The 14,621-nt window shown below is 39.9% G+C and overlaps 1 protein-coding gene across 1 annotated transcript in view; it reads left to right on the top strand.

The window, feature by feature from the left end:
• Positions 1-279: 279 nt before the first annotated feature.
• Cab39 (calcium binding protein 39) overlaps positions 280-14,621 on the top strand; it is a 77,430-nt gene continuing 63,088 nt past the window's right edge. The window contains exon 1 of the mRNA XM_027941711.2: positions 280-666. The gene's annotated coding sequence lies outside the window, so the exon portion shown is untranslated. The remainder of the gene's footprint in view (positions 667-14,621) is intronic.

The raw sequence follows: 14,621 nt of genomic DNA, 5'->3' as shown, positions 1-14,621 counted from the left end.
GCAGAATTGAAGCTTTAAGAGTCGAGGAAGTGCCGCTGAAGGTAGGCGTGTAATCCTCCAGGAAGAGTGCTAAGACACTGAGCAGGAGCTGGGCACCAGCCAGTAAGGGGCAGAAGGAAGAGGAACTCGCTCTGGGCTTCTGCTTTTCTCTGCACCCCCTCAACTCCAGTCTCGCGCGATGTGGGTGTTCTGAGTCCGCCCGATCGCCCGGGGGCGCCAGAGGCAGAAGGGGGCGTTGCGGCGCTACCCGACGTCGCGCCCTCGGCGGCTGCGCAGTGCGCACGTCAAAGCCGGGCTCTGGCCGGGAGCGGGGCGCGGGGCGCCGGGAGCGGCGCGGTCTGAGAGACTGAGCTTTCAGGAGCTGGGCGGAGGCGAAGGCAAAGGCGGCGTCGATCCCCTCAGCCGCAGCCGCATCCCGAGCGAGCGCAGCAGCGCGGCGGCCACCGCGAGAACCTCTGGGCCGCCGTCCGCCCGCGCAGTCGCCGCCGCCGCCGCGGGAGCCCGTCGCCGGGAGTAGCAGCGGGCGGAAGACAACGGAGGGGCCGAGCGCCCGAGCCGCGCCGCGGGGACCGAGCGAGCAGCGCGAGGCGGCGGCGGCGGCGGCCGAGGACGGGGACGGCGACGACGCGGAGGCGGAGAGGGAGCCACCCGGCCCGGCCGAGCCCCGTGAGTGACCCCCAGCCAGGCCCTTCTCGGCGCTGACGCCGGGCCCGGCCGCAGCCCCGGCCGCCTCCATTTTCTGGGGTGGCGGCAGCGGCAGGAGCGGCTGGGCCCGGCCCTTCTCGGAGCCTTCCCGCTGCCCTCGCCGGCGCAGGGCACCCGGAGCCTCGGCCGAGCTCCGGGAGCCGCGGGTCCGCTGCCGTCACCTCGGCCGTCCTCCTGCGGGCTGGCGGCGTGGGGCGACCGCGGCCAGTGTCGGGAGGGCAGGGAAGTGCGGACCGGGCCAACTGTCACTCCCACTGCGCCCGGCTCCTGCACCGCTGTCGGGCCCCGCGCAGGTTCCTGTTCCCGGGGGCAGATGGCATCTTTGTGGCCGTCATTTCGGGAAAATGTCTAACTGATTTCTGGTTAGGAATTGTGCGGTCGGCGCGTTCCTGAGTTCGGTTGAAGCCACCCGAGCGCTGGCTGCGAGCGGGCGCCGTAGTCGGTCCCAGCCGGAGGGACTCGGAGGTGAACCGGGTCCCGCGCCGCCTCCCCCGAGGAGCTTACGCTCTGGTGTGGGAGATAAGAGCAGTCCACAAATAACCACGATACCAGGAAGGAGGCGATAAGTCCTGTGAAAGGACCAGACACGGGGCTAGAAAGGTGCCCGGGGAAGACCGCACCGGCCGATCGCTTCCGCCTTAGCATAAATTAGGAGGGCTTCCTGGGCGAGGCGGCGCCCAACACGGTCCTGAAGGCCTGGGAGGGATTTGGAGGCGGTTGGGGAGGGTTGCCGAAGAGATGTATGTCCAGGGCCAGCAAAGCTAGAGGACAAAGGTACAAAGGCGTAGTTTTAGAAATCGTAGATAATTCGAGTTTGTTGTGTTGAGGTGGGGTGGGGTGGGGCGGGCTAAAGAGGTATTTTGGGGCCAGATCCTTGAATGCTGTGGAGTTGCTGTTAGAGCGACGTTCTAAGGGAAACTTAGAGCTCATTTCTCAGTGACTCATGAGCCCGGAAATGTAGGCTAGGGCATATTAAAGGCGCTCTTGTGAAAGAAAGGAGTGGAGGAGGCCCAGGCAGGAGTTGACATTCTGTCCATTGAATATAATGCAATTTGAGATCGATTTTTGACAGCTTCCCGGATGGATATTTAAGTAAATCCGCATCCAGGCCAAGCACAGTACCTCTTACAGAAAATGTTCACTAGATGTTAGTCTCTTAAGAGGTAAGGGAAAGATGTCTGTTAAAATAAGCTCATCTGCACAATAGGTGATTTTGTTGTCGAGTTCCCTAAAATGCATCAAAACTCCTTGCACTGTATAATAGGTGTCTACAGTGAGCTAAACCTGAATTGCTTCTTTAAGAGGGCATTTGTGAAAAGTCAGTGTTACCAATGTTGTGGGATTGAAAGTTAAACATAGACCTTTTTCTAGAAAGGTAAAAATTTCTGTTTTTAGTTATGAAAAAACTTTATAGGAGAGCCAGAGTGAATTTTTTTAGCTCTGTTTTGTGGGTGTTGGTTTTTTTTTTTTGGGGGGGGGGGTTAATTACTGGCAAATAATTAGCTGTCTTTGAAGTCTGCAATATAGAAGTAGCTTCTAGGTTTTGTAAGCACTTATTTGTGTGTGTGAAAAACAAATGCCAACTTTTTCAGTTTTAAAAATTTGCTTATCAAAGTAAAGCATGATCTTTGTAAAAAATTTGTGAAATGCAGAAATACTTAATTTTAAAAAAATCTTAATTTTACCACTTAAATCTGGCTACTGTTAACATTTTTGCTTATTTTCTTTCCAGTCTTTTTTTTTGTACAAAGGAATATATTGTGTATTTATGCACCTGTGTTTTATTAAATATTCCTTTGTCAGTAAATTCTTCATAAATATATTTTAAAGATTTTTTTTTCCCCAAAAAAACAAGGGAAGTGTTTTTAAATTTTCTTTTTCCTGACAATGTTCCATCATGAAATGCAGTGGTCATGCTATGTAACTGCTACTGTGAACTGAACTTTTTCTAAAGGCTTCTTGTTTGAAGTATGTTTATTAACATCTCTTTAAATTTTGGATCCTATTGCTTACTGAATAAACTTTATTTGGTGGGAGGCATGTGATTATGAATTATGGAAGAGATTGTGCAGGTCTTTGCCATATGAGCAGATGTACTTCTAGAAGGGTACTATGGAAAGATGACTCTCAAGGCTGGTACACTGTCTCCCATACACTGTGGTGCAGTGACTCTTTTCATCTCCACTTACCCCTCTGAAACAGTTTCTATAGGTTAACACTTTTTGATAATGACACCACAAAGACCGGACTAGATGCATTTTTTTCTATTGGCATTTCTTTAATAAAATGCCTATTTTATTAAAGAATTTGTTATGAAATGAATTTCTATAGTTACACAGCTTTTTTTTTTTTTTTTTTAAGGCCAGCTCACTTAGGTTCTTTAGCATTTTAGACTGCAGGTCCTTGTATTAAAACAGTTTTATTATATCTTTTTTTATAGCATTACTTTGGAGTATTTACTAAAGGTTATTCTTTCAATTAACTTTTGTGAGATTATAGATTTATGTAGTTACTTCCATACTTTCCCAAGAGCCTTTTTTCCAGATTGATCACTGACAATTAATTCACAACTTTCTATCTGCCATAACAAGGCATACACACTTCCAACTACACTTCTCCGTCACGAAAAAATAAAATCCAATCATAGGACAGAACTTCAATGTTAGGTAGTGTCTTTTGATACCTTTGTTGGTGTTTCTTTTTCAACTCTATTTTTAAAATCCATTTGCCTCTTTTCCATGGCTCATGTTAATTAGGAGTTTGATTTTAAGGCTGTCCTTGGGTGTTATACATAGAGGAATGTGATCACTTGATTAGTATGGGTAATGACAAAAATTTTGGTTGGTAAAACTTTGGTTTTTACAAACAAAAAGTGAAATGTATAAAATGTGATAAAATTGAAGGGAAGTAGACAAAATCTGTGAAACTCTGGGCTAAATTGCTTGTGACTTGCATTGTTATTTAATTATTGAGGAGTAAAGATCTTGAATCTGTATGAATGCAGATCAAGCCAAATAGCCTAAGAATTGCACAAGGATGTAGTCATCAGTCTCTTTTGACTTTGATCGAGAGAAGACTGGTAGTGGAATCTTCTTTAAAGAAGGGATTGGACTGTGTGAGCTTTCTTATTTTGTGTGTGCTTATGGAACTGGACCCCAGCCATTTACCTGTCTGGAATATGAGGGGAGAGGAAAAATGGGTGAATATTCTCTCCACTATCATTTGTAGAGTAGATTAGTTTGGGAATAAAATGATAGATGTTTTGCTTCTGTTTCTCAGGCCCTCCAAGGATTGTGAGAGGAATTATTGAGGTACTGGGTAGCAGAACAGAGGTTGCAAGTTAACAACTTGTCACCATCAGCATTTTAGTGTGTGTGTGTGTGTGTGTGTGTGTGTGTGTGTGCAGTTCTCCATTGTGCCATTTCTGTCTCTCAGAGCTTCATAGTCTGATTGTGCTTTTAACTTTTCTCTTGAAATGAAAGGGATGAGGGGAGGACAGAATTGTGGTTTATAGCAGCTGTGAAGTTAAGCTGGCAGAGAAAGGGAGAATGGCATGCAGAGAATTAGAAAAGGTCAGTCAGGTGTGAAGTGGCCCCAGAGAAGGGAGGTAAAGCTTGCCCTGGCCATTTATGTTGATCATGTCTGCCACATACCTATTTATATAATCCTGACTAGATTGTGACTGGCTTCAGATTTTGGTACAGAGATTCTACATGGTGTTTTAACTTGTAGTTTTATATTTTCTTGTTTTTGTGTATGTAAGCATTTTCAAATACATGTTACAAAGGCAGAAAGCCTAGTGTATGTCGTGGCAGTCTCCTTGGGAGCATTATCCATCAGATAAATTGTTGAGGACCAGGAAATAAGATAATGTTAAAACATCACAATACTTTGATGAATTTTGATGAAATGTTTGTTTGAGAAACAAAAAATAAATTTTGAGAAACAAAAAATAGCTTGATCTTAATTAAGTTGATACTTTATAATGTTTTCTAATGAACTATAGCTTGCTCTTTTACAGGTACTGTTAACATATTGGTCCCTATTCTCTCCCTCCACAGATTACACATCAGCTGTAATTAGGCACACAGAAGAAATAGCATGAACAGGTTTTTGTTCATATATCTATAAGGCCCACTCTTGGATTCATAGAATTTGGAGGTGCAGTATTAACTCTGGTGTTGAAACCATAGGTGCAGGCTGGTTCACTGGATTTGAACCCTCACCCCTCCTTCTGAGTTCTACAATGTTAGACAAATTCCTTAACATCTCTCTAATAATTTCCTTGGATGAGAAAAATAATAGACCACATCTAAAAGAGTTGTAAGAAGATTAAATGAGTTGCTACATCTAATGTACTTAGAGCAGGGTCTGGCATATATCAAATGCCCAGACATCTAAAGTTTTGTGATGCTAATAATGGACTGTTCCAGGTGGAAGAAACTTTAGTACCTCAGAAACTAACTGGAATGGTTCTTTCTTCAGGTGGGAATACTGAGACCCACTGTAAACAGAACAATGTTCAATTAATTTTGCAGAAGTTTTTACAAAGTGAAGTCACTTGCCACAGGACTGGATCTTGAGCCAGATCTACTTTTCATGCAGTTTGCATGAAGGAAATTTTTATTCTTTGTGCAATAATGTCTTCAAACGTTTCCATTCACATGTACAAAGATTGTATTCACAATATGTTAAATGCTCTTTGGCACATGATTTTTTTAATGGTTTAATACACTGATACTCATATTTGTGATGTAGTTGGCAAGTTTTAGGGGCAGCTGTATGAGGTTAAGAGTTGAAATGGACAAAGGATCAAGGAGATGAAAAAAAATCCTAGGTAAATTGTATTCTGCCCAGCATCATTACAGATGGGAAACCAAAGTGTGGGACCTTCCACAAATATTGTATCGTTGAGCTAGGATTGGAACTCAGATCTCCCTCATTTCAAAATGTGTGCTCCCTGCAATAGGGCGTGACTTTCTTATCTGAAATAGTTTTATTTTCCTTCATAGGGTCTTGGTTTCTTGCTGAGCATTTTTGATTTAGCATGAGGGTTATAAATAGACTCTATTGAGGATTTTAATAGGTTCCCAAACAGTACCCACACATTATAATCCTAAACGAGATGGTGTATTTTAAATGTTTTAGAGTCATAATTTGATTAGTGGTTTATAGTTTATTTAGACCATAAGGTAGTGTTTATTTTTCATGTTAGTCTTGTAGTGAGAATAGGAGGCCTATGTTATAGTGGGAAGGGCAGAAACCTGGGAATTAACCGGGCTGGGTCCTGACTCAATGACTAATCATGTTGTCACCCTAGACAAGTAATTCCACTTCTCTAGGCTTCAGTATTCCCATTATTATACAAAGGGGCCTAGGTTCAAAACCCCTCAAATCTTTCTTGCTCTTATTTTCCATGATCATGTGTGTGGGCTTAAGACCTGCCCTTTTCTCCTGTACTAGGTAATCTCTGGTTTTGCTGTGGTCTTGAAGTCTGTTTCTTTATGAGAACTTTATATCATGTGACCACGCTTTAACATTTTTTTTTCTCCCCGTTGGTCATATGCCTGGAGTTATTTCACAGCACTGAAGTTCTTTGCTTGGGGTAGATGTGAACAACATCAAAATGTATATTTTCCAGTTTTCTACCTTTGTACTTATGAAATATGGAGTTAAGAATTAAATGTTATATGGTTGTAAAGTGCAAATTTAGTCAGGTAATGATTAACAAATCCTCAAGCCTCACATGAGTTTCATTGTCACAATTGTATAGTGAAGTTGTATGAGCTGTTTGTTTTGGGAAAAGGAAAACATTAACTGTGGGAATGAGAGTGGAAAAGAAAGAACTAAATATGTACAATCAAATTGGAGATGTAAAGAGCAGTCCTAAGGCAGTATTCTTTGACTATAATAGCTATTTGGTGGTGGGGGCAGGGGTGCCCTGGATTGAACTTACGTGCATTTGACCACGGAGCCACATCCCCAGCCCTGTTTTGTATTTTATTTAGAGACAGGGTCTCGCTGAGTTGCTTAGCACCTCACTTTTTGCTGAGGCTGGCTTTGAACTCACAGTCCTTCTGTCTCATCCTCCCTAGCTGCTGGGATTGCAGGCGTTGCCACCATGCCTGGCTGTAGTTGCTATTGATCCTTTACCTTTGTAAAGGTGGAATGCTAGCTTAGATGTCAAGTCTTTGCTAGCCTAGGGTACTATAACCTATAAGAAATGAGGGTGATACTTAGTACCATGAGTATTCATAGCTTCTCAAATAACTATTAATTAGCTTGATCCACACACAGTTGGGTTTTTTTTGTTTGTTTGTTTTGCAGGTTATTATTCTAAGTGTCTGGCCTCAGGGAGTTCTTGGTCTGTCTAAACAACTCTTTCCTGCTTTGATGGCATAGTATGGACCAGTTAATTTACTTCTGGAGTCTCCCAACATGGAGACAGGAACTCAGGTCACTATCATGAGCCCGTATAAATCACCTTTTGGCTCCAGTTCTTTTACTTACATTTTTTCCCCTCTGTTCAGTCTTCATATGGGAGTTATAATGTTGTGTTTCAGGGTTTAATACATTGTTTCTGTAACTGTTAAGTGATATATCCATGTGATGGTATGATAAAACTTCTCTTTTAGTCAGCAGAGATGAATATTAAACAATCCAGTTTTGGTTTATTTATCTCTGCTCTATTTATGCTTTTTTTTGAAAATGATCTATGCACTATAATCGATAATGACTGATGCTTAGGATTCCCCCTTTCCCAGGTAAGTTCCATATAACACAGTGTTTTCCATTAATTGCTGGTAGAAGTAGTTCCAGGGTAAAATTTAGCTTGAGGAAACACTGGATTGAATACAGTTAATTACATTTTTATTTTGGTTTTTATCTTTGTCATTGAGATGAGTTCTTGCTGGGTTGCCCAGACTGACCTTGAATTCCTGAACTCAAGTAATCCTGCCTCAGGTTTCCAAGTAGCTAGGACTACAGGACTACCAATGCACACCACCATGTCCAGCTCAGATTATTTTGTATTTATGTGTGTGGGTTGTTACTAGAGTCTGGTTTGGGACCTCACACATGCAAGGTAAGCACTCGACCACTGAGCTACATCCCCAGCTCCAGTTTTATTTTTGATGTTTTTGTGTTACTGTGTTTCTGCAGAGCGTATCAGAATTTTTAATAGTATGCCTATGACTATTTGCAAAGGAAACAGTGCAGTGTTTCCCAGTTTGCCAAGTTTATTTAGTCAGGACACCCCTTTCACTAGGAAATACTCACAAACATCTTGAAGAGGGATTCTAGTCTAACAGATTTTGGAAAATGCTCCTATTTGTACTCTTAGTAGTATGACGTTCAAAGCATTTATTTTCTCATTGGTTGATGACTTTTATAAGAATTGGAATTCAAGTAAGGTTAGAATAATTTATTTTCAGTTAAGGAAAAGAGTAAACACTTTAGCTCAGTGGCTTTTCAAGTACATTTTTCTTTTTTTAAACTTCAACCCATAGTAAGAAGTTACATTTTTTTATCAGTGGGCCTAATACATTCACACATACTCTCAAAACTGATAGAAATTTCATGAAACAATTTTTAGGCCTTACTATGTCTATTTTATTTGATAATGTTTGTTATGAGCTCCTAAAAATAACTATGCAATTTGAGGAACAATGCGAATTTACAAACTCACAGGATGGTTCAATGAAAATATATCATAGAGACTGTTTTATAAGAGAAAAAAATCTAAAGCTCAATGTTGATAAGACAAGAAGAGACTTTGACCTTAAGGATTCTGGATTTAAATCCTAATTGTGCATTGCTGGGCAGGGTATTCAGTACTCATTTTTCCTTAGCTTTCTCCTCTGTACAGTAGAAAGTATAAAACAAACGTGCATAGTTTTGAGATTCAGCAAGAAAAGCTCTGCAGTGTGTCTGATGTGTTCTGTACACCTAGTACACATTAGCTTTTATGAAGATTAAAGCTCTCAAAATTTCTGCTGTACTGTAAGTATTTCCAAAAATATTTTTATGACTTTAAAAAGTTGCCGGCAAGTGAATCTGGACTTTTGATGTGTAGAGGGCTGTTAACAGTTTGATGTGATTATCAGCCATAAGTTTTAAAATAGCAAAAAGGGCCCACTTTAAGTTGTTTTGCCTCATAGTAACTGAACTTTATGCTGTATTATTACGTACGTTTTAAAATTATTCTTTTTAAACAATATCTTAAATTTAAAGTAAGCATGTAATTAAATATAAATATGTACATATTTATATCAGTGATTAATTTAGCATGTTTGTAGTTTTAATTCACTAAAAAGTGAGGTAAAAGTTGATATTTCCTGTTTTGTCTCCATTTCTACAGGTTTGGTTTTTTTGTTTTGTTTTGTAGTTTCCCATCCTTGATATTTTCTACTGTTACTGGGGGTTAATTTTGTGACCTGACATAGGAAAAGAGATATTTAGAGGAGAATAACAATGCTGAGGGGCAGTGCTTGTCTTAACCATAGCTGTTGCTTCATATATTTCTGTCATCTGCTGGGGTATTTGAGTTTACTAGGCCTGGATTAAAAGTTTCTTGGATTGTTTGTTTGTTTTATTACCTATTTGTATTCAGTAACTGAAGGGGCTGAAATTAGAGATTCTAATCAGTATCATTGGCATATGCCAATTGAGTATGAAAATAGCCTAAAGATTCTCTAGTAGTGCTAGCAGGAAAAATGAGGCAAAAAGAATAAAATAATTGCCAGCGTACACATATATTTCAGCTGCTGGTATGTTGCTTAAGGCCTCTATAGATATTTACCTCATTTAAGTCTATAAGAATTCTATTTGTTTCTTTGTATTTTCAGATACAAGTAACTGAGAAAAAGAAGCTAAGTAATTGGTCTGAAGTTATGCACAGGAAGAGGCCCTAGATTTGAAACCCTCATTGCAGAGCTTGAATTTGTAACTTACCCAACTTTGCTGTCTCTACCACAAGCTAGTGGAATGTAGAATCATCCTGGAACAGAAAATTTCTGGTACAAAAATGACTCAAGTCTCTGGTCCCAATATGTTATATCCCAGGATACTGAGAGGACTTTCATATCACTGAGTTATTATCAGTGATCTTTTAGGAGCTGAGAAGAAAAGGAGACTTACAGGAAGATTAGAGAAGTTAAGGTACTCTTTTTTTCAAACAAGGAAAAGATAGAATGCATAAATCATGGAGACTGAATTCAGTATTGATTTTTTTTTGAACAGTCCTTGGCTAAGTGTTGGTGTCCAGAAGTTCCCATCCATTTATTAGCTATTTTATTTCCTGATAGGATTCTGTTAATTGAGATTATCTAAAAAAAAAAAAAAAGTTAAATCATACAATTTAATTTGGAATATCTTCTAGAACTGAAAAGTTATTTTGATGTTTGTACAAGATCATTCTATTTACGTTCGTGTTGTCAGAATATAACTGGCTAATACACTTTTCCCAAGAGGTATGTGGCAGATTAGCCACAGATAGGGTGATCTGCATTCTTGTACACTATCTTCACAAGTAGGCGAGAAGGAACAAGGAACTGGTAACATCTTCCTGTATGTGCACACAGCAAAGTAAATATTTCCTAGTTTTATATTGTTAAAATCATTCTTCCCTGTTCTTTGAGATTATTCATAACCCATTTGTTTACACAAGAGCTGGTCTTGGTCTTATTCACATAGAATGAGTAATTGGATGCTGAAATGATGGAAAGTGGCTCTTCTTCCTCACAGAAGCCTTAGAGGGTTGGGAAATATTTTCCTTTTATTTAATAGAAGCTCCTCCACTCTTTAAGTTAAATGTAGTAGAAAGAAGACCAGAGAGGCATTTGTGTGCTTAGCCTGGGATATGTATGTAGACACCCATAAGTGTTTAAAAAGGTCAAGACTATCTTTACAGAGGTTTTTGTTATGTTTGTAGAGAAGAGGAAAGAAGAAATAAAGAGGGAAAAGGAACAAGACAAGATCTTATGATGGAGGTAGAACTGGTAGCTTTTCAGAATTGTCTTAAGAAGTAGAGCACATAGATAGATTGTTAATCATGGAATGCTTATCTCAAAGGTCACAGCCTCCAAACCAAAATGGGATCCCCCAACCCAGATAGTATAGATATTACATTCTCTTTTTTAAAACTGAAAATCTTAAAACTATCCTATGTATTCCAGATTCTGGAAAAACAACCCAAAATAACAAATTGGTGTTATGAAAATAGCAGTCTCCTGAACAGGGGAACTCAGTTTTACAGTTTCAAAATCAGTTTTACACACTTGGGTTTTAGGAGATACCTTCCACCTTATTTTTATTCAAAACTCATGTGCACACAAATACTGTGTGCACTCCTGATTTTCATTTAGTGTTTCACATGGTTGAGAGCACATGAAATGTCCCTTGCTCTCTAGGGTATGCATGAAAATGTAGTTACAAAATTTTCAAATAGAAGGTGCATAAGCCAGGGTAAAATTATAGCTCAAAAGATTTGGGGGAGGAGGAAGAACTCAAAGACACTGGGCTTTGGGAGAAATTTGATGTGCTAAATCAGTTTATTCTGATTCTTTAGCAGTGAGAGCAGGGTGAAATGAATCATGATAATAATGAAGTGTGTGCCTGTAGGGGAAATATCAACTAGTTGAAACCACCTGGCTATGATCAGCATGCTTAGCTGGAGATTGAAGAGTTATTTCATGACACAGCTGAATTCTTCCTTAAGATTGGTAAATTATAAGTGTTGACTGATTTGGAATATCAAATTGCTGGGAGAGACTTCTTTTCAGCATCCCTAACAAGAATTTATGTAAAGGTGACCCTGCTAGGCCCTGCTCTAAGTGGAGAATGCTTTGTCCTTATTAGATTGGGACATTAATATGAACATAATTGAAAAGTCGGCTTCTACTCAAGATAGTGACAGTGTAGTAAGGGTAAACAAATGTTATAATTTGCCAGGGAAAGTACACATTTATGTCTGTTGTCCTGAACATAATTATTCATTTTTCTCCCACATTGCGTAAGTTTGGAGGATATATTGTAATTTTATCATTTAGCAGTCCCAAAACTAGTTGTCATGACCCCCTTTGGCTCTTTTGTTATTGTTGTTGTTTGCTACTAATATACATGGCTGTCCATCAGGTCCTCAGGTGTCTTTCCCTAGGATAGCTTGATTTTGGAGCACTAATTCTAGAACCAGAGGGTTTATAGAGGACTCCTTCATTTTTCTCTGAGTGAGAGCTATGATGTTATAATACGTCAAACTTTAAAATGTTTCTGACTTCAGGTCAGAAACTTGAAAGATTCTCAATATAAACAAATTCTTCCTCTGACACATAAAAGCTTCTGATAACTACTGAAAGCAAAGTTGGGGAGTTCAGTTTTAAATGGTGGATGCTCTTGCCATGTAACACTTGAAAGGGCTGTTAAAGGAGGGTAATGTGCCAGTATTCATATACCTATATATTTATGTAATTTTTTTTTTTCGTAAGCCTTCCAAGTTCGTGAGCCCACATATCCAAGGGAAAGAATTTCACAAGATTATCTTGAGTTCAATTTATCATTGTTGGGGAGGGGGGCTGCATTTAATTTGCATTTCCTTATGTCATCTTGAACTGTATTCTCACTGAATAAACAGATGTTTTCACACTTTTATTGCTTCATGTTTTCCCTTTTTTTCTGTTCTTTAATGACATATTTTAGATATCCAGCCTCAAAAGTTAGGTATGCAGAATATGTGGAGTCAAAAACAGTGCCACTCTCCTTTTCCAATGGGCCAGTTTGGCTCTCTGAAGGTTAAGAGGAAAAATACCTGAGCCCTGCTCTTAGAGCTTCCCACTCCTCCAGAGTACTGAGGAGTAAGGCCTAGGAAATGGCCCTGTGTTAATTGGAATTCTTTGTTTCTTCCAACAAAGTGGGGACTTACTAAAATTGTATCTTAGGAAAGAATCAAAGACTCAAGGTTTGAGAAGAGGCAGAGATGAACCTGGATCCCAAAATGCCTGGAACCAGTAACAAATATCATTGCAGTGATCCATTTCTTACTGTATTTCTCTGCCCATTCACCCTGTCCTCTCTGTGCAGACCAGATTTCTCCACCTGTTAAGAAAACCTGGCCACCTACATTTCAGTGTGTTCTGTCATGGAACTGTAGTGTCTGGATAGAGACTGACCTAGGTTAAATGTCTAGCTCCTCTTTAGTTACTTTTCTGGAGCCAGCAGGGGATTAGCTCATAAAGACTGTAGCACCACCCACAGGAGCTATGTGAATGCTACATGATGGACCTGGAGTATTGGTGGAGGGGTATTGGTAAATATAGAGTGACCCCATGTTCTTTCTAGGAAAGTATTACTGAGGTTATCTTAACCTGTTATCCAGTTTGTTTAGGTGTCCAGGATAAAATTTTAATGGAATTCTTTGGTCATTTGCCCCAGGCCACATATTTGTTCCTACTCTTATTTTGTCCTTTATCTCAAATATTAGCCTCTGGTCACAGATATCCTTCGGGTCTCAGGGGCATTTTCAAAGGACTAGATCATGTGATCCTAAAGGCATTCTACTCATGCCTAAAAAGCCACTTCATTTATATTCATTCAACCCTCCACCCCAGAATATAGAAAGAAGGACTGAAATGTTGGCTATCCCAGGGTGGGACATTTTTCAGCATTATTGATCTTTTGGTTTAAACCACTGATATTTGTTGATTTTGGTACATTTGACATTATACACAACTGATTTTTCATTTACTGTGTGCTCTTTGCCTGTCCCTTTTCCTGTCATCCTCATCTCCATTTGTATTATTGCTTTCCTAAGTTTCCTTGGAGAGATGAGAATAGGCTGTGGAATAGTGGTTTGCAAGTTCAGCCCAGCCATTATTTTAATTTATTAATGGGATTTTTTTTTACCATAGTTGAGTAGAATATATTTTGCATACCTGGTAATAACATAATTTTCTATAAAGGGAGCATTTAAACCTTAATGTCTGTAATGCCTCATGTACAGTAATGGCTTGAACAATATGTTGAATAGACTTGGAAATAATTTTAATTTTTCTTATTTATCAGAAAGAGAATGATGGGAACTCAACAGGCATTGCACACTGCAGTAGAGATTCTTTGAGTGATGGAGAAACTTGGACAACCTTGGACATCTCAAAGTACAAAGAAGCCTAGACCACTGTTACGGATAGAAATCATTGGGCTCTTAAGAAAAATTATCAAAGTCCCCTTATTTTGCTGTGGACCATACATGTTGATTGCTTTAATGTGCTTTCCCTGGATGATGAAATTAGAGCCCCTCTACACCCAGACATGATGTCCCTTTAGCATTGTTACCAGTATCCACCTCAACAAGAAAATGGAAGAATTGACAACAGATCTTTCAGTATTTAACAAAATTATCATGGTGGAAAACTATACCCTCATGCTCAAATTAGATTTTTCTTTTTTCCCCCTTCTGTGGTTTGAATTTGATTTGTTTCCCCAAATGCCCATGGGTTGGAGGTGATGTTGAGCTGGTGAGACCTTTAAGAGTGGGGTGTTTGGGGCGCTCCTTAGGTCATTGAAAGCATGTCCCTTAACAAATTATGGTAGTTCTCATGAAAGGAGACCCTATCCATTTCTCTCTGGCTTCCAGTTTAAGATAAATCACTTGCTCCTGCACTTGTTCCTACCATTGCTATTTACCATAATGTGACACAGCCAAGGGGGCCTCATCAGGTCAGAGCTGATATAGCCATGCCCTTTGAGCCTCCAAAACTGAGCTAAAGAAACATTTTTTTCTTCATAGTTAGCTTGTCTCAAGTATTTTGTTATAGTGACAAAAAGCTAATACACTTAGCTACCATTTTAAGGAACCCTGGAGGAAATTAGGAATGTTTTTTCTTCTTTTACTCTACATCCCCCTTCTGTCTGTCCTCCTCCTC

The sequence above is a fragment of the Marmota flaviventris genome, chromosome 11 (assembly GCF_047511675.1).
Source record: "Marmota flaviventris isolate mMarFla1 chromosome 11, mMarFla1.hap1, whole genome shotgun sequence".
In the NCBI taxonomy this organism is placed as follows: domain Eukaryota; kingdom Metazoa; phylum Chordata; class Mammalia; order Rodentia; family Sciuridae; genus Marmota; species Marmota flaviventris.
The sequence above is the reverse complement of the archived record's forward strand: the minus strand, read 5'-3'. Positions and strand labels throughout refer to the sequence as shown.